Source organism: Camelus ferus, chromosome 13 (assembly GCF_009834535.1).
Source record: "Camelus ferus isolate YT-003-E chromosome 13, BCGSAC_Cfer_1.0, whole genome shotgun sequence".
NCBI lineage: Eukaryota > Metazoa > Chordata > Mammalia > Artiodactyla > Camelidae > Camelus > Camelus ferus.
This window is the reverse complement of record NC_045708.1, coordinates 56,344,354-56,369,450: the sequence shown is the minus strand read 5'-3', so window position 1 is coordinate 56,369,450 and position 25,097 is coordinate 56,344,354. Positions and strand designations below refer to the sequence as shown.

The window sequence follows — 25,097 nt, the reverse complement described above, 5'->3', positions numbered from 1 at the left end:
GACTTTGATGGCAAGAATCTTTTAATATAATTTCACACCATTTAAATATGTAGAGTCACGGGAAATAAACCAGTCTTTTTTTCTATATGCTACAGGGTACAGATTCAAAGTTTTAGCAGCATAATTTGGATTCTTGCCTTATGTTCTCCATTACTAATCTGAATGTTTTCCAGTCAAACTTTTTGAAGACAGTTCTTAGGATTTGGTTTGAAGCAGAGTTGAATATCATAAGCTGTTTGTGTGATCTTCAGACACCTTTATGAAAACTGAAACAGTCAAATGCCTCCATATATAATATAATGGAGCAGTTGTGCTATTTTCAGTTATTCTGTGGTTTAGGATGATGAGTTCACATAAATATAACCACTTACCTTACATTTGATACCAAGACTGTGGTGCTGGCTTGTCTTACAGAGGAGACTTTAAAATTCCTTCAGGATAAAAGCATATTCTAAATTATTTGTATATATATATATGTGTGTGTATATATATATATATATATATATATATATATACAGATATATGTAGTTTATCTTATGGTATTGGTTCCATTGTTCTTAACTAATCCTTTTTGGCCATTATTTAAAATACTATAGAAAAATAGTTTTTTCCAAATAGTATTAAAGATAGTATCTGAACTGGGGTGATAAGGTAGAAAATCTCAAGATTTTGGGTTTCAGAGTAGATACAACAGATAAACCACTTCTTTTACAGAAGGGTTTCTGAATAAGGCCCCTTCTTGTTCTCGTGTGCCATTAAAGTTACAAATGAGTATTTTAAAAAGACTGATTTACACTTATCATCTTAGCCTTTTCTTCAGTGTTAGTGAGTTGATAAGACAATTGGTCCTAAACTGTTAACCTCAGCAATTGCTTAACTCAGTTTTTGTGGGAGATGTAAAACTATCCCTGAGATTTTACTGTGAAACTCTACTTACATCCAAAATCCTTTATTTTCCTACCAAAGCAAGGATTCTTTTCTTTGCACACTTTTATTCTTCCGGTTTTATTGAGATAAAATTGATATGCAGTGCTATATAAGTTTAAGGTGTACAGCATAATGATTTGACTTACATACATCATGCAGTGATGACCATAGTAAGTTTAGTGAACATTTGTCATCTCATATAGATACAAGATAAAAGGAAAAGAAAAAGAAATCTTTCCCTGTGATGAGAACTCTTAGGATTTACTCTCTTAACTTTCATACATAACAGATAGCAGTGTTACATTATTATTGACTATTTTCCCACACTGTACATTTCATCCCCATAACTCATTTATTTTGTATCTTGAAGTTTGTGCCCCTTAATCTCCCTCATCTATTTTACTCATACCTGTATTCCTGCCCCTCTGGCAGTTACCTGTTTGTTCTCTGCATCTATGACTCTCTTTCTGTTTTTTTATATTTGTTCATTCCTTGTTTTTGTTTTGGATTCCACATGAGTGAAATCATATGTTATTTGTCTTTCTCTGACTTATTTTGCTTAGCATAACACCTCTAGGTCCATCCATGTTGTCACAAATGGCAAGATTTCATTCTTTTTTATGGCTGTGTAATGTTCCATCGTGTGTATACGGGTGTGTGTGACTGTATGTATGTATGCCATATCTTCTTTATTCTTCCATCAGTGGGCACTTAAATTACTTCTGCATCTTGGCTATTGTGAATAATACACATATATAATATTCTTGTTTAAAATTATACTGTACTAAACTGAACTATACTATCTTAATGATATTAAGATATGTGTAATCTATGTTTAAAATTCCCCAGAATCTAATTATTATCTATCAAAGAGAAAAAATAACAAATAAAAATTTCAGTAATTGAAAGGAGCTCTAGATACTCTCAAAACAGACTAAATTTTTGAAATATAATATACAAATATATCTTGAAAAACTTCTCAGTATTCTCCTGTGAACTATTTCCTGAGTTGTTTCACATAGTGAAGCTTACTATGATGTTATGATGGCTAGAACAAAGCATAGCAGTAAAAAAAAAATCATGGCTAAGAATAGTGATGTCATTGATCTGATAAAGAAACTGTGGCAGAATACAGATCCTGAGTTGGCTGAAGGTAAAGATTAAGGGAAATTTTCATAAGAAATAGAAAGACAACAGATACATTATTATCTTAGCAATTACTTTTAAATTCTGTCTCATAAAAATAAAATATGCAAAAGTCATGATATAAATTTTGGAATTATTTCTAAAAAGTGAAAAATGTTTAGGAATTGAAATTTTCTATAGAGGAGTGGTGATAGGGGTAAGGCAAAGGAGAAAGGAAATGTGAATAATAAAAATAGTTATATTAGACTCTAATATTTCCCATCTACAATGAGGATGGTTATCAAAATTTTACTGAAAAATCCTAAAATTGTGTTTGTTATAATGAAAAATATTACATTAATGTGGAAGTAACCTGTATCTCCAAATAAAATTTACTCGTTTCCTGTATTCCAATGCAAATCAGATTATAGCCATCACTTCATAGTAAATTACAGCAATAATAAGCGAAACATTTTAAATAACCATAGTATGACAGTAAGTGATAACCTCAAACATTTTTGTTCACCAATTTGTTGAAAATGTCAGATCTTATTCTGTATACAGTAGAGATAGGATCATCAAGAAACTGGAGGGATTTTGTGATATAAAATAAATTTTAAAGCATTTGATTTTGTTTTTAATTTTATTCAGCCAAGATCATAAGACTTTTCCAATGCTTCATAAATGATAAATTCATTAAATATTTATTGATCATTTACAACATTGGAATATTGAGCCCTACAGCATTGGATGTTACAGGTGCTGGAGATACGTAGTGAAAAATACCAAGGTCACTATCCTCATAGTATTTACATTCCCTGGGAGACGAAAGATAATAAAAAGAAACAACAAATGCATGTAAAGAATACCAATTTGCATTAAATACTACAGAGAAAAATATTAAGCAGGGTGAGAGTAATTATTTTAGTTTGAATAAATTACCCTAGCATAGCTTCATTGTAATAAAATACTTCTATTCTTGTCCTTTCTATTGTCAAGAAATTTACTAATAATAAACTCTGAGAGTATAGTGAGACTCCATGTCTAATTACACATAATTGATTTCTCCACTTTTTCACATTTTGCAAAGAGCAGATTATGATTCTAGTAAATTTGGATCATGCACAGAAAAGATTTCAGATAGAAGTGGTCCATGGAAATAGCCACTGACATCTTGTATGCTGCCAGAAGCCACAACCAAATAGCTAGCAGAGTGTTGATTAGCCCATGGGTAGATGTATGGGAGTCTTGGAGCAAAGTGGTTTTAATCAGAGCTGATTTTTAACCCTATTAGAATTTTTACAGTAGGCATTGCTAAATAGGATTGAGTACTTAATTTATTATCAACTTGGTTTAGGTTTTGGTCACTGAAAGCATACATCTGAAATGTAACTCAATTAGGAATCTGAGTAAGATATAGGCTTATTTGTTAATGTAGTAGGTGATTTATAGTGAGGACAAATAATTTTTGAGGGACTAGGCTGTTTTGAGAAACTGAGCAGAAACTGAGGCTACTTCCATCCCTGGGTGCATTTGCTCAGTCTTGGGGCACAGGAAGGTAGAGGACCAAATCCACCATAGGCAAAACTTTGTTGGACAAATAAAAACCTGCCAAAAATGTAAAAGCTTGTAAAACAGCCTTTTTCAAGATTTAATTCACATATTATACCATTACCCATTGGAAGTATCCAATTCAATTTTTTTTTTTAGTATATTCGCAGGACGGTGCAACCATCATCAAAAACCAACATTAGGACATTTCGTCCCCCATTAAAGAAACTCCAATCCCATTAGCAGTCACTCCCCATTCTTCCAAAATCCTCAAATCCTAGGCAACCACTTATTTACTTTCTATCTCTATGGATTTGCCTATTCTGGACATTTCATAAATACTTTTTATGGCTAAATAAAATTCCATTGTCTGGAAATATGCCACCTTTTGTTTATCCATTCAATAATTGATACACATTTGTGTGGTTTCCACTTTTTGGCTATTATGAATAATGTTTCTATAGACACATGTGTACAAGTTTTCTGTGGACATATATTTTCAGTTTTCTTGGGAATATACCTAGGAGTAGAATTGCTGAGTCAGAGAGTAACTTGGGATTCACCTTCTTGAGGAACTGTCAAACTGTTTTACAAAACGGCTGTACCATTTTGTATTCCTGTAGGCAAATTGTGAGGGTTCCAATTTTTCCATATTCTCACCAACACTGTCTTTTTTATTATAGCCATCCCAGTGGATGTGAAGTGGTATCTCATTGTGGTTTTGAATTGCATTTCCCTGGTGACTAATGATGTTGAACCACTTTCAATGTGCTCATTGGCTATATGCATATTTGGAGAAATCTCTCTTTACATCTTTGTCCATTTTTAAATTGGGCTATTTGTCTTTTCATTATAAAGTTATCAAATTTTTTATATATTCTAGATACAGGTCCTTTATCAGATGTATGATTTGCAAATATTTCCTCCCATTCTGTGGGTTGTCTCTTTACTTTCTTGATTGTATCATTTGCAGCACAAAAAGTTTTAAAGTTTTTATGAAATCCAGTTTATCTAGTTTTTCTTTTTTCACTTGTGCTTTTGATGTCATGTAATAAACATCTGAATGAGTAGTCGATAGGCACCTGCTTTGTGCCGGGCACCATACAAAGTGCTAAGGATGAGTAAGTGAGTCTGGGGATTGGCAACTTCTCTGAAGTTACATCATAAATCATATGAATAATTTAATTATATTTGAGAGGAGGTTTTGTGGTAAAGGGATAAATGTTCATAGAACTACTGTGATTTTAAGGGGCTTGAGCAAGCCACTCAGAAGTAAGGATGGGAATGCAATGAGGCATTTTTAGGAGGGCTAGGAAAATTTCCTTCCCCTTCACTTAAACTCTTAAAGAGGCTTTGTTTTGTCTTTGTTGTTGTTGTTGCTGTTTGTTTCTTCATTGTTTTTTTTTTTTTTTTTTCCTGGAATAAGTGAGGTTTTATTGAGGGCATAGAGAGTTACTGCAAAGGAGATCAGTTCGACCTGAAAGTAGTTTCGTTTATATGAATACTGTTGGAATAACTTTCCGGATCTAAGATGGAGTCTCTCCTGTCTGGGATGCCATGTCAGCAAACTGAAATTTTGCTGACTTTCATGTCCCTGTAAATGTTCTTTTGTTTGTTTGTTTGTTTGCTTTTAATGAGAACTTCTCTGAGATTGTGTGGAGGTGAGGTTTAACACTGGTCCTGGATGTGCCACTCAATCATTAGGTGTCAAGCACTTTACATAAATTACTTCATTTAATTTTCATAAGATCCCAGTCCAATTCCCACCAGCTCCTCCAATTCCTTACTCCCTAGAATATTTCCTCTACATCCCCCTGCTGTTTCAGTATGTTCATATTCTGCCCATCACTTACCACCCTATCTCAGTTTTGCCTTCTTTTTCCCAATCGTTCATCATGATTTCCTATTACACTTGTTTGAGCCAATTACTGCTGGTTAAGAACTGTTTATTTACTACAATTTCTAATACTCTGAACAGTTCAGTTTGACACTTTAAGAACACACTTATTTTTTCATGGGTTTCTGCTTGTCAGACTTTTCTTATCAATAGCTAATAGGCTTCTTGTGAGCAAATCAATGTTTGCACATCTACCACGGTGCCTGAAATGTGGCAGATGGTTGATTAGCCCTTAGTGTTTATACACTGACTCCCTGATACCTTTGGGAATCTTGAGTCTCTGTCATTGAGATTATATGAATTTTGTTTTATAATAATCTATTTTGTGTTTTGTTGGTTTGGGTGGGGGGTGGCATGGAATGTGCGGCTGAGATCACTGAACTTTCCTTCCCTTTGCAGGAATTTGATTCCACATGAATGTGTTTTTCTCAGATCAGACAGTGTTGGTTTTATGACAGTGATTCAGTATTAAGGTCTCAGGGCCTACATCAAAATTTGTGTTACATTTTATCAAGTGATAAAAATTTTAGATAGTATGTTTCTAAAACCTCTCAGGCATAAACTCTACAGTGTCCTTGCTATTGCTTGAACATTTTACTCAACTATCTTGCTGTTACTTCTAAAGAAGTAATAAAGATGAAAAATGTGAAGGAAACAGAAATTATACTGGAAGGATATTTATTGTGCCAATTGTATATACATCTCTACCATAGCATTTTTCAAATTGTCATCATTAGACTGGCTTTTTTTGGAGGGCAGGGACTATGCTTTATTTTGCTTCTGACCCTAGCACAATGCATGGCTCACAGATTCTCAATAAATGGCTGCTGAATTTACGTTTTTGGAGTGGGCTAATATATAATGAAGCTTTAATAATTTGGACTGAAAAAGTAGATTCTTAATGTTTGGCTCACTGACCAAAATTTATATATTAATAGATTCATGAATAACAATTAACACTCATATCATATTTAATACTTGAAAAAATGCTTTTCAATTCTACTGAATTCTTAAGCAAGTGAATGAGATCCAGTCTAACTGACCAGGACACTGGCACACGGTATTTACATAATGTGTATGGGCTTGATCACAGAGCTGGAAATTATGACTGGAGTGTGGTTTGGATTTCAGTCATTGTAGAAACATTTAAGCCTTCTTTTTCTTTCCTTGTCTTAAAAATTTATTTTCCTAGAGATGATATTCTGCCTCTGTCTCTTCTGTCTCTTCTTCACACTCAGATGAAACTTGTAGAATGTGAAAATTGCCCTGATAGAACAGAGAACTTTCTAGATATGAGATTCAGGAACTGGTGCTACATCACGGGGTAACACGAGAGGTAAAGCTATTGATTAGATAGAAAGTACGTGGAGTTAAACGATAGGTCACCATTTCTCACTTCTCGCGTCCCTGTACTCCTTCCACTTTAAGGAAAAACAGAAAAGCTTTTTCCTTAATTACACTTGCTCTTATCAAAGAAATAAATGTGTCACTTAACAAACACCTACGTGCTCCCTGTAGCATTCATATTCTATCAAGTCCATGTTCCTCAGGATGAAACTTTTCCCCCTTGCTTGGCATACTAAGGTGGCTTTTGGAAGAATTTATGGAAAACTCTATTTATATAAAATCATAGTTAGCAACAAGCTTGGTAAATAAATCTAGGTCAAAGCCTGCCTCCACCTGTTAGTAGCTGAGGCAGAAATCACTGGTTTGCCCCTTTGGCCTCCATCTATCTCCTCTGCTTTCTAGCAGTCTCCCAGTGGCCACGTGACACAATTCTGGTCAATGATAAATAAGCAAAAGCCTGCCGGGTGGGGCCCCTGGGGATGTGAGGGTGTTCAGCTAGCAGGACCCTTCTGTCTTTTCCTGCTTCTCTGTCTCTCTGCTTTCTGCCTGGAGTCCTGTGATGCTGGAAAGCGCAGGAGCTACCATGTAACTTAGAGGCAATAAGCACACAATGCACGGTGTTGCGGAAGGAGAAAGGGCCTTCCCGCCCTTGTCCACGTAGCAGCTACAACACACCTGAGTTGCCTACCTCCAGCCTTCTTGTTTTTTTGGTGTTTGTTTTTAACAACAGCCATTTCTCGTTTAAGCCACTGGGGCTGGTTATTCTGTTACAGTTGAACACATTTCTAACTCTGTGTCCTCAGTTTCCTCATTTATAACTTGGGATTATTAAAGCTACCTACTTCATAGGGTTGATGTGGGGATGAAGTGGGATGATGTGAGAGGAACAGCCAAGTGCCTGGCTCAGAGGAAACACTAAATGAGGGTTGGCTAACATCATATTCCAACTTGAACATTTTCTTCATTATATTTAGTGTTAAAAATTTACGTCGTAACGTGGATCATGTGCTACTCAGTGCAACTATAACATGATCTCTCTCTCTCATTCCCCAAGATTCTTTTTGGCATATTAAAGGACAGTTTTGTTGAGTTTTATTGGCTTCAGTGAACTGTATGCATTTAAAATGATCAGTTTGGTAAGTTTTGACATATGTAGTACCTGTGAAACCGATATAAGACACAGAAATAGAAGAGAATAGAGCATAATTAATTCTGCCTGGAGGAAGAGGGCTCATAAAAAGATTCAGACCATCACCGTAATGAAAATATCCATCGCCCACAATGACTTCTTCATGTCCCTTTGTCCTCCCTCCATTCCATCACTTCCCACCCTCCTCTCCCCACAGACCACCACCTATTTTCAGTTTTTAGAGCTTCATATGAATGGGACCAGACAGTGTGTCTTCTTTTTTTTGAGGCAGAATGAGTCTAGCTTCTTTCACTCAACATAATTATTTAGAGATTCATCCATGTTTTTGCATGTTTGACCACATTTCTTTTTATTGTTGAAATAGTATTTTTTATGGTATACATATACAACCATTTGTTTTCACCTATTGATGAGGAATTTTGAGTATTTTCAATTATTTTAAATTAACACATTAGGTATCTCTCTCATAGAATACTTTGTTCTAAGCCTAAAGGAGCATTTCTCATAGTATGTTAATCTAAGTTGTTTTCAAATGTCCTCCATTAGACTATGTGCTTACCCATCAAGATAGAGGAACTGAGTCTTATTCATCCTTGCTCTCCCAGCCCCTAGCATAGTTGTGTAGTTTCAAACTGGTACTCCAAGGAAACAGCCCTCTTAGGTGAAGCCAAATCTTCTCTCTTCTTCCTTTACTGTCTCCATCATCACCACTTACTGGTTCATTCAAGTCAGAAACTTAAGACATGCTTGCTGCTTTTTGAAAATCTAATTTGTTTAGATACAATTCATAAACAATAAACCTCACACATTCTAAGTGTACAGATCAATGACTTTGAAAAATGTTTAGACCTGTATAACCACCAAGCCAACTAAGATACAGAACTTTTTAATCTCCCTCAAAAATTTACTCATGTACCTTGACAGTTTCAGACTGTCGGTCTTTTGCAACCCTCTATCCCAGGCAACTACTAATCCGATTTCAAAGTAAAGTGGTTTGTCTTACTTAAACTTTCATAATAATTAAATTATTCAGTATGTACACTTTGTTTCCAGTTTCTTTCAGTTGGCATAATATCCATGAGGTTCAACCATGTTTCATTGATTTATTCTCTTAATTGGGGGTACTAGTCAATTTACATTTAGTGTAATTATTGACATGTTTGAATTTAAGTGTACTGTTTACTTTTTTTCTCTATTTTGTCCCTTCTGTTTTTTCCTCTGTTGCTCATTTCTTGACTTCTTTTGGGCTGATTGAATATTTTTGTGTTTGTGTGTGTTTCATTTTTATTTCCTCTATTGGCTTCTTAGCTATATCTTTTATTATGATTATTTTTCAGTGGTTGCTCTAGGGCTTAAAAAAATATATGTCCTTAACTAGTATAGCCTATTTTAAAGTGATATTCTACCTTTTTCTGTTCCTACTTTTCACACATTCCACTTCTCATTTCACAAATATAATAATGTTAATTTGTAGTATTCCATTTACACCCTTTCCCAAATTCACCTTTTCATTTAAAAACCACTCAATGACTTTCCGTTTTTTCTGATACTGAATTTAAACTCCTAACATGGTTTATCAAATTCATTATGTTTTGGGTGTTGGCCACATCCCTAACTTAATCTAATACTGCTTCAATTCCAGGAATACTGATTTTCTTACAGTTCTTCAAACATATCTGGCTGGTCCAAACCTTTGTGTCTTATTGAAAAACTGTTCCTACTGTCTGGAATACCCACCCTCTTTTGCCATTTAATTTTTTTTTTTCTGGAGCGTTATATGTAAATCTTTTTCTGACTCCTCTCCTTCCAGGCAGAATTAATTATTCTCTACTTTGTTCTGCGTCTGTCCCTTATACATACTTGCAGCAGATGCTTCTTGCACCACTTTAAATTTTCTTGGCCTCACCTCTTATTCCAGCCACAACTGCACTGATCATTTCTTTGAAGATGCTGTCCATCTTCATGCAGACACAACTTGACAGTGCCCTGCCTCAGTTCACCTCTCACTTCCCCACTCCACCCTCTATAGATTCTTTACTTGATGGTGAAGTAGCATGGAATATCCCTGGGATTTTGCTCAGCACTCAGCATGTGTCACACAAGAAATGATGGGGAGTTAAAGCCCTGGGGGGACATCCTCGACCCATGAAGAGCAGAGTAATGGGTAAATGCTCCCCGCTTCCTTTCCTTGGGAAGTTATTAAGGTGTCCTATAAGGCTGAGTATCCAACCATCTGTATGGGTGACCAGTCAGTTCAATAACAAATCTTTTTTTTTTTTTTTTTTGACTCTCCTTTCTTCCCTGCTTTGATCCCTCGTCCCTAAATCTTGTTCTTTGACTCATACTCCTTAGTCTTAGGCTCTGTATTCTGGAGAACCCAGGCTGAGAAAATACAATTATTATTACCCATATAACACTGTATTTAAATGTCTGTTACTTCCTCCAGACCAGTGAGTTTTCAGACATCTTAAAGCCATAATACCTTTTATCAAACCACAAAATACACAACTGGTAAAAGTAGGGCAATTCTGATTGAAATGAAAGTGAGGCCAGAGGTTTTGTATAACAAAAAACAATATGCTAATTAAACTATGAACTTCATAAGAGTTAGAAAATATGTCTTATTAATCTTTGACTCCTAAAAACCTGGAATAGTGGGCTGGCTCCCAGCAGGTAGTCAATAATATTTATTAAACTGAATTAAATTGAATTGAGGGAAACCAAAGTCTAGAAAATATAAATATTTTCAGCTAGGATATAGTGATTATGGATAAAAGAAGTAAAACAGAAATGAGAAATATAGTTCTAATAATATGTTTTCTGGAAACATGAGGTTTATTAGAAAAGGCAGTAAAACTTCTGTAAGCTCAAGTTTTTCTATTCTTGGTTTATTAATTTTCGAAACGATTGCACTGGCTTCTGCTATATGCTGTCAGTAATAGATTGAAATTAAATTTTTCAAATTCCCCCACATTCTTGAAATTGTTTAATAACAAAGTTGAAAGAGTTGGGAAAGTTATCACTTACAATTATTTTATAGCTATAAATATGGAATGTGTGAGATAGAAAGCTAAAGATAACATCTAGAAAGTAAATACGTCACTACAAAATCACAGAGCCACAAATGGTAAACTCTTCTATGTGCTGTGCTGATGATCAATATTGAAGTGTGTCATCATTTCTTAAACATGACAGAAACTCCAGAGGGCTAGATTTCTTGAATTAGTTACTGTGAGCAAGGTTCTCTGAGCATTCAGAGGTGAGGGGAAAGCCCAAGTGAAAAAAAATGGCCTGGAAATCTGTGCTTTTAAAATTAGCAGGGTGTATTTTTGTATGATTAAGGTAATTTGTTTATCACTAGGTCCATCAGTCTACCCACTGGCTTACCCACCCATTATAATGGTGTTGAGGTTGGCATGTAGAAAGCCTGCGTGAGTCTGTTTTTAATACTCATCAATCAATTTTTTAAATCATGTTTCTTTAAACAAGAATTTAAAGTTTTATGGATAGCAAGTTAGTGACTGATTTCCATTTTCTTTATTGTAAAAATTGGGCTTATTTATGAGAGTTGTGAGGAACATATGGTTTTAAAATACATCCATCCAGTCATTCAACATATATGTCAATAACACATACTGAGGATTCAGTGGTTATATATACTATATATATTATATATAATACAGTGTATAGATTTTGGAGAATGAAGGGACACTAAGAAACATTGTAAGATAGGCTGGTGGGGAACAGTTACTGACTAGTGTGACACAGACATGTAATAAGGTTGAGTGACTTGCCCAAGATCACAGCACTTGTAACTTATTCCTCAGAATATATAAGGTATTTTTAGGCATAATTTTGGTTTGCATTAATCATCTCTCTAAGCATTACTGAATGATTATGAAGATAGCCAATGGCAAAAAGTAGTTGCACAAATGAGAAACCACTAAAAAGGGAAACTCTTTGGAAGAGAGTTAGAGATAGATTGGGAGGGAGTGGGGGAACAATTTTAGGATCATTTTAGTTCATCAGAAAACTTTTCAAACTTGGGCTTTTCCCCTGTTGAGTTGCATATGGTTTAATGAGTTGGAAAAGAAACTAATGTTTATGGAGAATCTAATATGTGCCAGGCACTTTAATATATACTAACTCATTTAATATTCACAACTACTCTGTGATATATTGTATTGTTAGGTCTGTGTGGCTGTTTTGGTGTGGTGTCACAGTGTGTGTGTCCTTCCTTAGGGATCATCGTTGACCAGAGTCTGACACACAGCTCTCGTGTTCAGTGATTGGGCTATGACGTGGTCACCCAGAGGTTAACAGGCCCAGGCAAGTTGATTGCCTCTAGCCAAACTGACAAGAGTCTGATTATAAACCAGAACATCAATTTACAAGGCTCTATGAGGGAATTAACCGCCAAGTAGGCTGGATATTCATGTCAGCTTGTCAGAACATTTTACTCCCTATGGGAAAGAATACTTGGGAAATAAAATGAAGGACAGGAGGATTTCAAGGAAATACAAAATTAGAAGAAAGTGAATTGGATGCTTTTGGTAAGGAGAGTGTCATGCAGTTAGTTACTGGAGCCCAATGTGCCTTCTCCACAGGAATACACTTGCCTGGCTTAGGGATTTGAATATTATTTTTAGCCAGTCAGGTCTCTCTGTCAATATGTCTAAGATCACAGCCAGTTGTGGACTCAGCTGCAGTAAGAGAGAGTAGATTTGGAGAGTCAGAGATTGTTCAAAACAAATCTTCTAGATGCTAGTAGGAGGAACAGATAGAGCAGGGTTCAATCCCCAATACCTCCATTTAAAAAAGTTGAGGAAATATACTAGAAAGTGGAATATTAATATAGGGTAGTCCATACTGGATTGGGGGTGTCTCAAGATTAATGTGTCCAAAGTCTAGCCCTTCATTTCTTAAAACACATTCCTCCTCCAGATTGTGAAGACTTTGGGTATTAGATCCCTTCTTTCATCTGTCCCTCCCTTCCTCCCTCCCTCCTTCGTTCTCTCTCTCTCTCTACTTCTCTCCTTCCTTCCTTCCCTCCGCTCTCAGTTCCTGATGTCAGAAAATCCAGTAAATGTTACCTCCAAAATACACAGTGGATCTTTGCCCTTTTCTCCTCCTCTGCAGTCACCACAGTCCAAGTGTGGACTACCTCCTTCAGTCACTAGCCCCCTCCCCTACAAAGCAGTTTGCTTCCAAAGAGTGCTCTTTTGCTTTATTGAGGTAAAATTCATGTAATGTAAAATTACTCATTTTAATCATTTAAAAGGTGTACAATTGAGTGGCTTTTGGTACATTCTCAATGTTTTGCAACCATTGCAACTCTGATTCTAGGACATTTTCACAAAGAAACCCTCATCTGTTAAGCAGTCACTTCCCGTTCTTCGCCCCCAGCCCCTGGAAACACTGATCTACCTTCTATCTTCATGAATTTGCCTATTCTGCACATTTCATATTAATGTTACAACACATTTGTGGTCTCTTGTGTCTGACTTCTTTCATGAGAAGTAATGTTTTCGAGGTTCATCCGTGATGGAGCATGTATCAGGATCGCATTCCTTTTTATGGCTGAATATTATTTTACTGTGTGGCTGACATTTTGTTCATCTGTTCATTGGTGGTTTTCACTTTTTGGCTTTTATGAATAATGCTTCTGTGAACATTTGTGTAACATGTTTTTGTTTTAACACCTGTTTTCAACTCACTAGAATAATTTTTTAAAAATGAAAATCATGTGGTTCCCCTATTTAAAAGCCTTCAATGACTTTTCATTACAATTATATTATAATCCAAATTCATTCCTTTGGCCTGCAAGGATTTGCATAATCTGCTTCTCCTTTCTCATTGAAACGTCTTTCCTCTTCCCTCAATAGATTCCAACCACAGTTGCCTCTGTTTAACTTCCTCCAACCTCCCAAGCCTTTTTAGAGTATTCATGCCTGAAATGCTCCTCCCATAGCTTCACATGGCTAGTTCATTTTCATCTTCAAATCTCCATCGTTAGTGTGACCTTCCCTGAGAGGCTTTCCCTGCCTAAACTCCGTTATTCCTGTTTCCTTCCTGATAATTGTCTCACTTTGTAATACATAGTTGTTTCTATTGTCTGTCACCCTCACAAGAACATAAGTTCCTTAAGGCCATGAATTAAGGTACACTCTTTTTCATCATTACTTATCTGCACTTGTGCTTAGCACAAGACATAGAAGTGGTACTCCTTAAGTGTTTATTGAGTAAATGAATAAATGAGAAGGATCATGGATGTTGGAGGTGAGACAGAGTAATTTCAATTTTTAGTGAGAGAGGTATACTAGCAAAGAGAGCAAGATGGTGGGGAATCTTCAGTTATGCTAATATTAGAAAGTCTAGGCGGGTGGGTGGCCAACAGGGCAGGTCAGTCATGTGTTAAAAATGGGAATTAGGTCAAAGAGTCAGAGCAAAACCCCTACATGTAAAGTCAGAGTTAAGGAAAGAAGAGCATGGTTAATTTGATGTCAGTTCTAGAGCAGTTGGCTAAATTTCCTTGAATATCACCTTTCTAAAATCAGGATTGCTTCTAGAAACCAGGCAGGGACTGAGGTTACAGCCACAGCTTTTGGGAGAGGAGGGGTGCAAAAGCTGAGAAACTAGGCAGGGCTTGACAAGCCCAGAATTGTGCTGTAGAAACACTAACAGACTTATGCTCTTCAGATCATCAGCCTCCTTTCTGCATTTTTAATTACCACTTGACATGAATAGATTGTGGTCAAATCACATCATGTTCCCTTGCCTCAATTTCTTCATCTACAAAGTAAGAGTTTTGGGCTGAATACAGCCATCAAGATCCTATCCAGCTCTGACAGTCCATGATCCTCTATGACAGTTTCCAAGTTTCAAATGACTTTTTATGGAACACAATTGATGTTGACTCTTTCTTGATGATTTCATTGGTAAACAATCTCCACAGACATAAGAAGTGTTAAGTGTGTCTGTGCGTCTTTGTGGTTCCTTTCAAACAGAGTGGTCCTTCTTGTCTTGGCTACCTGACCTGGGAAAATAGCATATTTTGGGACCCATAGCCCTTAAACTACTGACTAAAGATATAACCTCAAAAAATAAAGAATTTGTATTACTATAGCAAAATTGACTAAATTATTGTTTAATATAGTGGTTGCTTATTAGGGAACACAAACATTGAAAAAACATTAAATTTTAGAAAGTTAACATCCAAAGTGTTTTGTTTTCACCAAAATTGTTAGATCAATCCATTCTTCAAGGATTTCATTTTGATTCTTTTCTGAACAAAATTAAACTAGTATAATTGAAGGTTACTTGTACCTAAATTAGAAGATTAGATTAAATCTTTCTTATTCTTCACTATGAAATGAAATATAATAAAAATACGAGTCAGTCTGTACAAACCAGAGATGTGTTAACAAGATTCTGAGGTCAGAATTAGACTTTTTGCATTACTGATTAGATAGCATTGTAATGAGACAGGGCTAGTCTTGGATTACAATCAGAAGTTTGAAACAGATTTAGAAGTTTTGAACAAAGTTTTATGAAGTAGGGAAATGGTTAACTGGAGCAATATGAAATGTCAGCTCTGTGCTTCTTAACATGAAACATTGAAATTGTAAAGTTAAAGAAAAATGTGACAAAGTTTAAAAATAGATTTAAAAATAACTTTTGAAAGTTTTGAAGATGGACATACTTATAAGGAGTAAAAATGCAAATCAAGGAGAAGAAATTTAAGGAAAAGAATGATTACATAAACTAATAAATGTAGATGGAATAATGGAAGTAGAAAATCACCGTTTTGCAACCACTGTGGAAACAGTGGATTCAGAGGAATCAGTGGATGTTAAAAGTTTGAAGAGGAATGGGATATTTATATATTATCAGAGTATCTCCCCAGAGATTACTTACTCATTTCAAGGTGAGAAATGGTAACTGTACCGCAGGCAAGCTTGACTAACACCACTTAATTGAATGATAAAGTTAACACCACTGTTGATGAGATAAACTGAGATTTGATTCTTGACATGATACACTGAGGCAGTCATAACATTGTTTATGTAGTATTCCTGTTCAAAGTGCATGAGTTGAATCTAATCGTGTGGAAACATCAGATAGGCTCAAGGAGACATTCTCCAAAATAACTCCTCTGGTACTTTTGAAAAATATTCATGTAATAAAGAACAAAGTGTGAAGAGCTATTTCTGATGAAGGAAACTAACAAGTCATGCCAGCAGTATGTGCTTTGTGGTCTTTGATCTGGATCAGAGAAAAAAATTCCATGAAGGACATTATTGAGACAGTGGGAGAAAAAGAAATGTAGACTGCATATTATGTAAAAGTGTTTTGTAAATGCTATCTTCCTGGATTTGATAAATGTGCTGTGGCCACCTAAGAGAATGTCCTTGTTTTTAGGAAATGAAGACTGAAGTACTTAGGGATAAAAGGGCATGATTCTGCACATAACCCTCAAGTGGTTCAGGGAAAATGTCTCGTGGTGTGTGTACATGTTTATGTGTCTGAGTGTGTGTGTGTGGAAAGAGATCAAATGCAGCAATGTGGTAACAACTGGTGAATTTGGTTGAAAGGTACACAGCTGTTCTTCTGGTCTTCCAACTCTTTGTAAGTTTGAAATTATTTCAACATAAAAATTTAAAAAAAAAGATTATTAATTGTCTACCTGAGGAAAGGTGTTCTTTTCCGCTTGAGTCACTGTCATTGAATAGAAACCATCTGACGATGCCAAGGTGAAACTGTGGCCTCCAGGAAGACAGAGCCGCTGGCAGAGTTGGTAGATGAACTTGCAGGATTATTTATTGGTATAATACATAAACAAGGCTGAGTTTCTTATAAGTCTCCCTGAAGACTGTTACCTTATGTGGATAAATCAGTTCATTTTGTAAACATTAACAGGGCTCCTGATATATGTCAAAATCTTTGCTAGGCACTGGGGCTCAGTGATGGCTGAATCTCTTGTTCTCAGGTTATTGACCGGGGGGGGGGGCAGCGATAAAAACTTCCTATGAGACAGTAAAAATAGACGTGGAGAAGCAGACACAATAATTAAGATGATGTCGAGGAGGAGGGGTTGGCTTGGTGGAGGGGAGTGACAGTGAGACCCAGGAGTTTTCCACGTGGTGTGGGTAGAGGGAGGGAGCGGTAGAGATTCCTGGCAAAGGGACCAGTAAGGACAGAGGCAGGAGATGCAAGAAAACTTGGGCTGTTTGTGGGACTCTCATGCAGTTTCACATTGTTGCAGTGTAATATAGCTTTCTGATTTTCAATTTGTAATTATAAATTAAGTTTTAGTTTAGCTATGAATATTTATGACACTAAAATAGTGTACAAATTAACACTATAAGAACTTACAATACAAATTGTTCCTTTCATAAGCTGTCCTTATTTTGTACAACATGGCATCTTATTATAACTTAGGATTCCTCCTTTGACCTTTGTACCTTTGCAGCTTTTGTCAAGTTTGAATAATATATTTTCTCTTTTTTAAGGAAAGAAATTCCCGTAATTCCCAATGGTCACATCTTCGTATGCTTAGTAGTTGGTGGATCTCAGTTTGAGAATGAAAATGCCTTTCAGTTACACATTACGACTGTAAAAGAGATATTTTGTTTTCAATTGGCAAAGTGTTTTGGACTATCAAAATGAAAACAAAAAGAACAATCATCAAACAATAAAAAATACTGTAGTCTTTGAATCAAAAGCTTAATATTCTTCATATGCAAGCTTCACACAAATTTGTAAGAAACATATTTAGACACCCACAAGTAGATGGGCAAAGAACCTGATAAATAATTTATAAGAGGTGAAATAAAGATGACTGATAAGCATGTAAGATGTTCACCTTCAGTAATAATTTAAAAATTAATTCATAATGATAGTCCATTTTTTGACCTATAAAATTAGTAGATGTTTTTAAAAATTGTAACCTGTGTTGATGAGAATTTTTAATAATAGAGAATGATTGCAAGCAATCTAATTATCCAACAGTGTGGAAATAGTTAAATAAAATATGCATTGATGTTGTGTGACATTACCTGGACATTCAAATGATGTTTTTGAAAAATTTTAAATAACAAATCCTTATGCTATCATATTAAATGTAAGAAGCAGTGAACAAAAAGTATGATTTCATCTTGTCAAAATATACATAGAAGACTTTGATAAGTATGTTCTATAATAATGGAAGATGTTATCAGTAGGAAAAACTGGGTGAGGAGTAGACAGGCCCTTGCACTACTATTTTTGCAACTTTTCTGTAAGTCTAAAATTATTTCAAAACAAAAAGTTAAAAAACACATAGAAAAAGGACTGATAGGAAAAACAACAAAATCTTACTAATAATTTCTACATGGTAGAAAATTAAGCAGCTTTTCCCTTTCATTTAAAAAGTACTTTTTGGTAAGAAAAAAATTTTTTTACAGCAAGTTATATGTTAAATAATAATTACACATACACAACCCCTCTCCCTAAAATTAGAACAACAATAGAGCTAAACTCAAAAAAATAACGCCATCTACCACAATCAATTTACTAGTCATTGTGGCAGCTAAACATAAAAACAGAAATGTGAATGCTGAGAAAGGGTGCATATGGGTGGAGGCTAATACAGAGACGTAAACTGGTTAGGGCTGCACTTTACAGGTGGATGCGAAGTGTGAGAGTAGATGGTAAAAATAACGGAGGTAGATTTAGGAGACTGTGGCACTGAGGATTTTATTTTAGTAGTAAAGAAGAGAACAAAGTCTTCTCAAAAGAGAGTAGATACCTGCAGTATTTTATGTTAGAAGAGAATGATGCTAATTCTCTGGGTGTCTAGGGAGCATAAATCACAGTAGGTTATGGGAGTATTCCCCAAAGGTTGTCTTTTAATAAGTTAAAATCATTTGCTGTAGATAACCACCTTCATACTTATTTTTATCACGGACCCCTTTCTAAGCAACTCAACTTTGCAATGGTTCAGGTCTTCTGAAGAAACAGCCTCTAATCTTAATGAGTGACCAAGGTAATCACCTACTTGAATTAAGTCCCTCTTGATCTAGACCTTCGGGTAAAACATTATTTGCTCCATATTAAATAAGGACATATAGAAAAATGAGTACACACTATGGTGTCACTAGGAGCTGCACCTGAAAACCTGTGGCGTACTGGGCATTGTGGTCCTCAGTGTTTTCTCTCTCAAGACCTCTGAGATGTATCACACCCTCCCCTTCTATGCCCGGGGGCTCCCTAAAGCAGTGATTCTGGGGGAGGTGTGGTGAGCAGGGGCCGTGGGGTTTGTAACAGTTCATCCCCATCACACTCAAGTCAATTCTGAAACTGCTCCCTTTCTCCTCCCTTGTCCCTTCTACCTTAAGAGTTATTGCTAGAACCAGGCTCCCTGACATTTATTTTAAAAGATTATTATTTTCAGCCTCCTTTCTTATGTCTCATTGGGAAGCCAGAGCTTGCTCCTTAGAGAAGCAACATCGTATCAGAAGTCATTCCTTGGAGAGAGACCATGAGGCTACACTTTAAATTTTGACCCTAATTCCTACTATTTCTGTCTCTATAATTAGGTTTTAAGCCCCTGGCAGGGAAAAGACCAGGTTTTATTCCACCCTGTCCTTTTTTTTCAAAAAAATTTTTTAACCTTCTTCAGGATTAGCTTTTAACATTCAAAAAGGTAGTTACTTAGTAAATGTTTATTGAAAATGAATACTCTTCCTTAAGGGCAACTTTTATTCCTTCAAGAAGGCACATCTATTCTCTGCTATGAAAAGAAAAAAAAGGAAAATGTTGCATAAGTACAAATTAAAATGGAAGATATAGAGTGTGTAGCTGAAAGCTAAGCAGCGGCTTTGATCTTTGGCTGAGAATTTTAAAAAGATTAAAAGGGTTATTAAAAATAAGATCTGAAGGTCTAATGAGACTTAAAAAAGGGCCCAGGACTTTGTCTAAGTCTGTATAGGCTCCAGAAGGCTGCAACGGCCTTGTAGTGCGTGGGCCCTGGCTCCCGTGGATGGGTTACGGGGGGTCCTGTGTCCAGAGCCTCTGCCCTCTGCGTGTGTACTGCAAGTGTTCCTCAAGAATGAAAACTGGGGAATGTCAGATTTCAGGACATTTTCTGTTACGCAGATATACAGTGTCATTAACATTCTCATGCCTGGGGAAGATTAGCTTTTTAGGCCTGTTTGCTTCTCTGTGAAAGAGAGTAAAAATAATCACCTCATAGACCCAAGTAAGGATTAAACTGGCACGGTGCTGGTGACGTAGTATGTATATGTTGAATAAACAGTGGTTTTTATTTTATTCGCAAATTGAAATTTAGAAGTGTGTTACAAATGGTTAAGTGTGTTTGAGGTAGAATGACTAGAGCCGAATTACAGCTGAGCTTTGTTGTGGTTTAGACTGGCTTATGTGAGTAGAGATCAGGACATTGCTATCGTGGCTAACAGCTCTTAAAGGGAAAACAGTTTCTCAAAACCACGTGACTGGCATCCTCCCGGAGTTTTGGAACTATGACGCCCTTGTAGGTTGAGCGTTACCCAGCTCTTTTCCCTGTTGCTCATTTAATATTTATCTCTCTTTTCTGCATAATGGCTATTAGGTAACCCAGAAGAGACATCCCAGCTTCCACCATCAGAAAGAAACCATTTCGTTCACATAATATCCACTTTTTCTAACTTGCATTAATTGATCCTTCCGTTGGCCTTCATTTAAGGCCAAGCAGCTTTGCAGGCCTTTGACTTTAAATTAATGAATGACTTTCTCTTTGGCATTTATAAGTCAGACTCCTTGGTAAACATAAAATTACCTGTGAAGTTGTGCTAGGTGTCATGATATGAGAGTCACATCGAGAACAGGGACCAGGAATTACTGATAGAGAATTGACAGATGGGCCGAATACAAACAATAAGCAATTATCTATATGTAGGCACTGTGGTTTTCATTATATGTAAGTAAGTTACAAATTAAATTTTGGCATGTGGAAAAGGTTAATTATGTGACTGAAGCAGAGATTAGAAATACAGTTTAGGACTTTCACATCTTGTCAGATTGATGCATAATCATAATAGTGTGACTATGGTCTGTTGAGTTTGTCAGGGCATAAAGCATTTCCGTTTTGATGGCCACCAGGAGAGGACATCGGGCCAGTGGCAGGGAGAATGATTGTGATTACTCTTTGGAGTGTATTCTTCCCGGATGGCCTGGACTCTGGCTGAGCCTGGTACTAGTCCAGGAGGCAAGATAATGCCTCGTGCATTAGTTTCAGAATGTGCCATTGGCTGCTGTGACTGTGGGAGGGGTCTGGGAGAGGAACCTAGTATTTTTATACATATAACTCCAGGGCAACACAGGCTTCGGGAACAACTAAGAGGCATACCAGTGCTAGAGAGATAATCAAGATGAGACCTTAAAGGTAAAGATTGGTCAAGATTTATTTGGGTAAAGATTTAGGACCAAAAATTGCTTCAGAGATGAATAATAAATTTAATCTGTAACTGTTGTAAATTTTGTTTCCAAGTGCTACTGTGTTACCAACAAAGCCAGTAGACATTTAAAGAGAATTTTCAAGCTGGCAGTTTACCCAGACTTTCTACTTCAGCTTAAATGGGAGTGCCTCACATCACTCCTTATTCATTTCTGCAATTGAAAGGAAGTCTTTATAGTATGTCTTACAGCCACTGAGGATTTATTTGTATTAACGTCTTAATTTTGCAAAATGCCAATAAATGCTATGCCTTATATTCACTTCTCTGTTGGGCAGTTGCCTGAAAGAAAATGTTTCATTGTAAAATTTGAAGAAATATGTCATAACTAGTATTTCCAGAAGCCAAGAAACTGTTTCTACATTTATTTCTATATCTATGTCTATACCAATATCTATATCTATCTTATTGTCCAATGGTCACACTCTCAAACATACTGATGTTATATAAAAATAGAAATTGACATGTTTAGATGGAGTTAATAAGATTAAAAGTCATACAAAAATTAAACATGCTCCCATTCTTAAAAAAAAAAAAAGACTGCAATAAATGATGGTAAAAGCAATAATACTTTTCTTACACTGTAAGATAAAGATTATCTTGATCAAGACCCATCTGTTCATTCTTGGATTTTCTAGTCTACTTCTGTGGTCAGCCTCACTCCTGGAGCACATAAAACAACACTGGAATATTACAAAGAAGACTGGCATAGCCCCTGTGCAAAGATGACTCACAAATTTGTAAAGTTGCCATATTTTTGCATAGTTAATTACTTCTTCCTTTGGGTTCTGATGGCACAGTATATACACATTAGCTGTCATCTTGCTGTATTATAGTTATTTGTTTACTTCTCTGTCCTTCAAATGAATTGCTAAAAAAAGAAATTATTCTTTGTATCCATAATGGATAGCACATTGTCTGGCTTCTGAAAAGCACCCAGAAAATGTTTAATGAATGAATAAAAGCTTTATAATCTATGAGTAAGAAACATGAAGCAAGTCTTTGTGTTTACCCTGCTAACCCAGAAATTGATTCTGAAACGGTTAATCCTTTCTTCCTTTCTCACCTTGTCTTCCTGATGACAGAATTTCTATTTTAGTGTGATGCCCACATGGCCACCTCCTGTTGATAACTAGTGTGCACAACTCAGTTCCCTCAGTTCCATGATGGACAGATGGACAAGCCTGCTGTTGTTCTTGGCCATAAGACTGTTCCTGCCTTTTCTCTCATGTGCATCAAACATGCCTTTCTTTGCCTCTTTTTTTTTTCTCCCAGGACTGTACATATTTGCTCCTAATGCAGTCGGGGTGTATTTGCAATATTAAAGGCTGTAAGCAGGCTTTGGAAGACAGATAAGCACAATTATTTTGAGACATGCATGGTATTGAACACAAAAGAAAAGCACTTGATGGAAAAAAGGCTGTAAAATATTGCTATTATTCAGCTGAAGAGGTGTCTGTGTTCTCTTTCTCTTCTACCATAGTGGGATTGAAATAAAGCTGTGATATGTTTCTGGAAAAAGATCCAGATAAATTGTTCAACTAGATGAGTGCACAGAGTTATAATTCATTCAGATTTTATGTATAATCACATACATAAATAGTAGTTGCTTCAAATTAGCCATATAGACTTAGAGTTTCATGGCTAAGACGTTGGCATGTTGCTTAATTTTCTAAACCACATACAACATTTAAAAACATTTTAACATAGGTATTTTCTTTACTAGAAAAATGAAAATGAGGGAAAGAAATAGATATTTATTTAGTTTCTATCTTGAGTCAGGCATTTTTATGCCTTTTTCTATATTTTTCAAATAATCCTCAGAACTACAGTGTGAAATAAATTTCGTTGTGATTATTTTATAAAAGAGAAAACTTGGGCTGAAAGGTAATAAGTAATTTGCTCATGGTCACAGAACTAGGAGGTGACAAAACTGATTCCAAACCAAGTCTTCCCAACTCCCAAATTTATTCTCTACTGACTCTATTGGATTAGCCAGCATATAGTCAGTTTTAAGGAATTTGGAGTTTTATTATAAATAGTCGTGTTTTTAAGTATTTTCCATAATTGTTAATGGTGTCTTGGATGCCAACCAAGAATATTTCTGCTACGTGAGTTGGGGTAGTTGCCTGCTTTTCCAGATGAGTAAGTAGGTTGAAAATGATACATAACATGGTGCAGGGAGTGCGACCTCTGAATTTTTAGAATGACCAGGCTGGAAGCAGAGGGTTCAGTGTTTCACAAACATTGTTCAGGGATGACTGGTCCACTTTAGATGTCAAGATTTGCCTTGGCTGATCTATTCGCCTAAAGGACCCATGCCTAGGCTAGCATGATGGGGTCTGACCACAGCTCTCGGTTTTATTCTTGCTTATTCATGGAGCACCAGTGATCTTGACTGATAAAGGGGGTGGAGGGGAGAATCAGTTCAGCCTTCTGGGGGTCTCGTAGCAAGCATCAGTCTGTGGCTAGGTTTTTTCTGAGGCCCGCGGAGAATGTTCTTGTGTCTATCCAGACCCTCGGAGCACCCTTGAACCGACTGCACTTTTCTGTGGAGCAGGGGCAGTGCAGATCCTCAACTCCTCTGGCTGGCTGAGCACCACCGCCACTCCCTCCCCTACTTTGACATGGTAGCAGAGTACACACTGAAGACATCCTATGTGTTTGCTTCTTCCCTCATCCTACCCTCCACTGTGAGCTAGGCTCACCTTATCAGGGTGAAAGGACAGGTTACAGGACCAACTGCTGGTACCTTGTAACTAAGGAACATAGTTGCTAAATGGGCTTAACTCTATGCAGTAACAGAACTGCCAGTTGTCATCCTGGTTTCCTTGGGTAATGCAGACAGTGCCAGAGGCGATTTCTAACTGTTAGATGGTTCCCCCCCTCCCCCCAAAAGCAGCTTTCAATTAAAGTATGCCTAAAAATGAGATTTAATCAAGATAGAGCTATCAATTGGCTAGGTAAAATTTGTCAAGTGACTTTCATTCCAAATGAGTTACAAAGGTGGTTGTAGCATTTGGAAACTGTCTTTTAGAGAGAGGTTTTGGAAAAATGATAATTCTATAATGTAGGCATCATTTCCATGGTGAGGAAGTGGTCATTATGTTAAAATAGATGTTTATTTCTCTCTCATCTCTTTTTCATATTCCTTTAAATATGTGTGTTTTCCTATAATTTAAATTTAGTGATTAAAGTATATTTAAATAATACTTTGCCATTAATGAGAGAAAGGTCACCTTTAAAAAGTTGATTCAGTAGTATGTTATTTCAGGACTGGAGTCGAGCCCAGTTCCTATTAATGAAGACTATTTCCCTTTTTTCCTAGGACAGTGGAATTAAAATAATCAGTTTTGTCTGTTTCTAGTCATGGCACATTCTAGGCTTCGGTAAATAAACCCAACTGAAAAATAACAGACTAACCAGCCCTGTCTATCACTTGGCTTGAAGCTGTCATTTTTTGTTTCAACATTATATTCATGAGCATTAATATGAAAAGTCTCTGTCAAAGCTTTGGGTCTTGTGTTTTGATTGCTTTAGAATGGAAATTGAAATACTGAATTTCAGAAATGACTTGGGAGGGGAGTGGAGAGAGCCCTGGTTGAGG

General features: G+C 36.2%; 1 protein-coding gene and 1 non-coding gene across 2 annotated transcripts in view; both read left to right on the top strand.

Annotated features, from left to right (window-relative positions):
- SLC44A5 (solute carrier family 44 member 5) overlaps nucleotides 1-25,097 on the top strand; it is a 312,707-nt gene that overhangs the window by 41,057 nt on the left and 246,553 nt on the right. The gene's annotated exons all lie outside the window — the stretch shown is intronic.
- LOC116668385 lies at nucleotides 22,145-22,249 on the top strand. Its single transcript, XR_004325555.1, has one exon. It is a non-coding gene; the product is annotated as a U6 spliceosomal RNA (small nuclear RNA).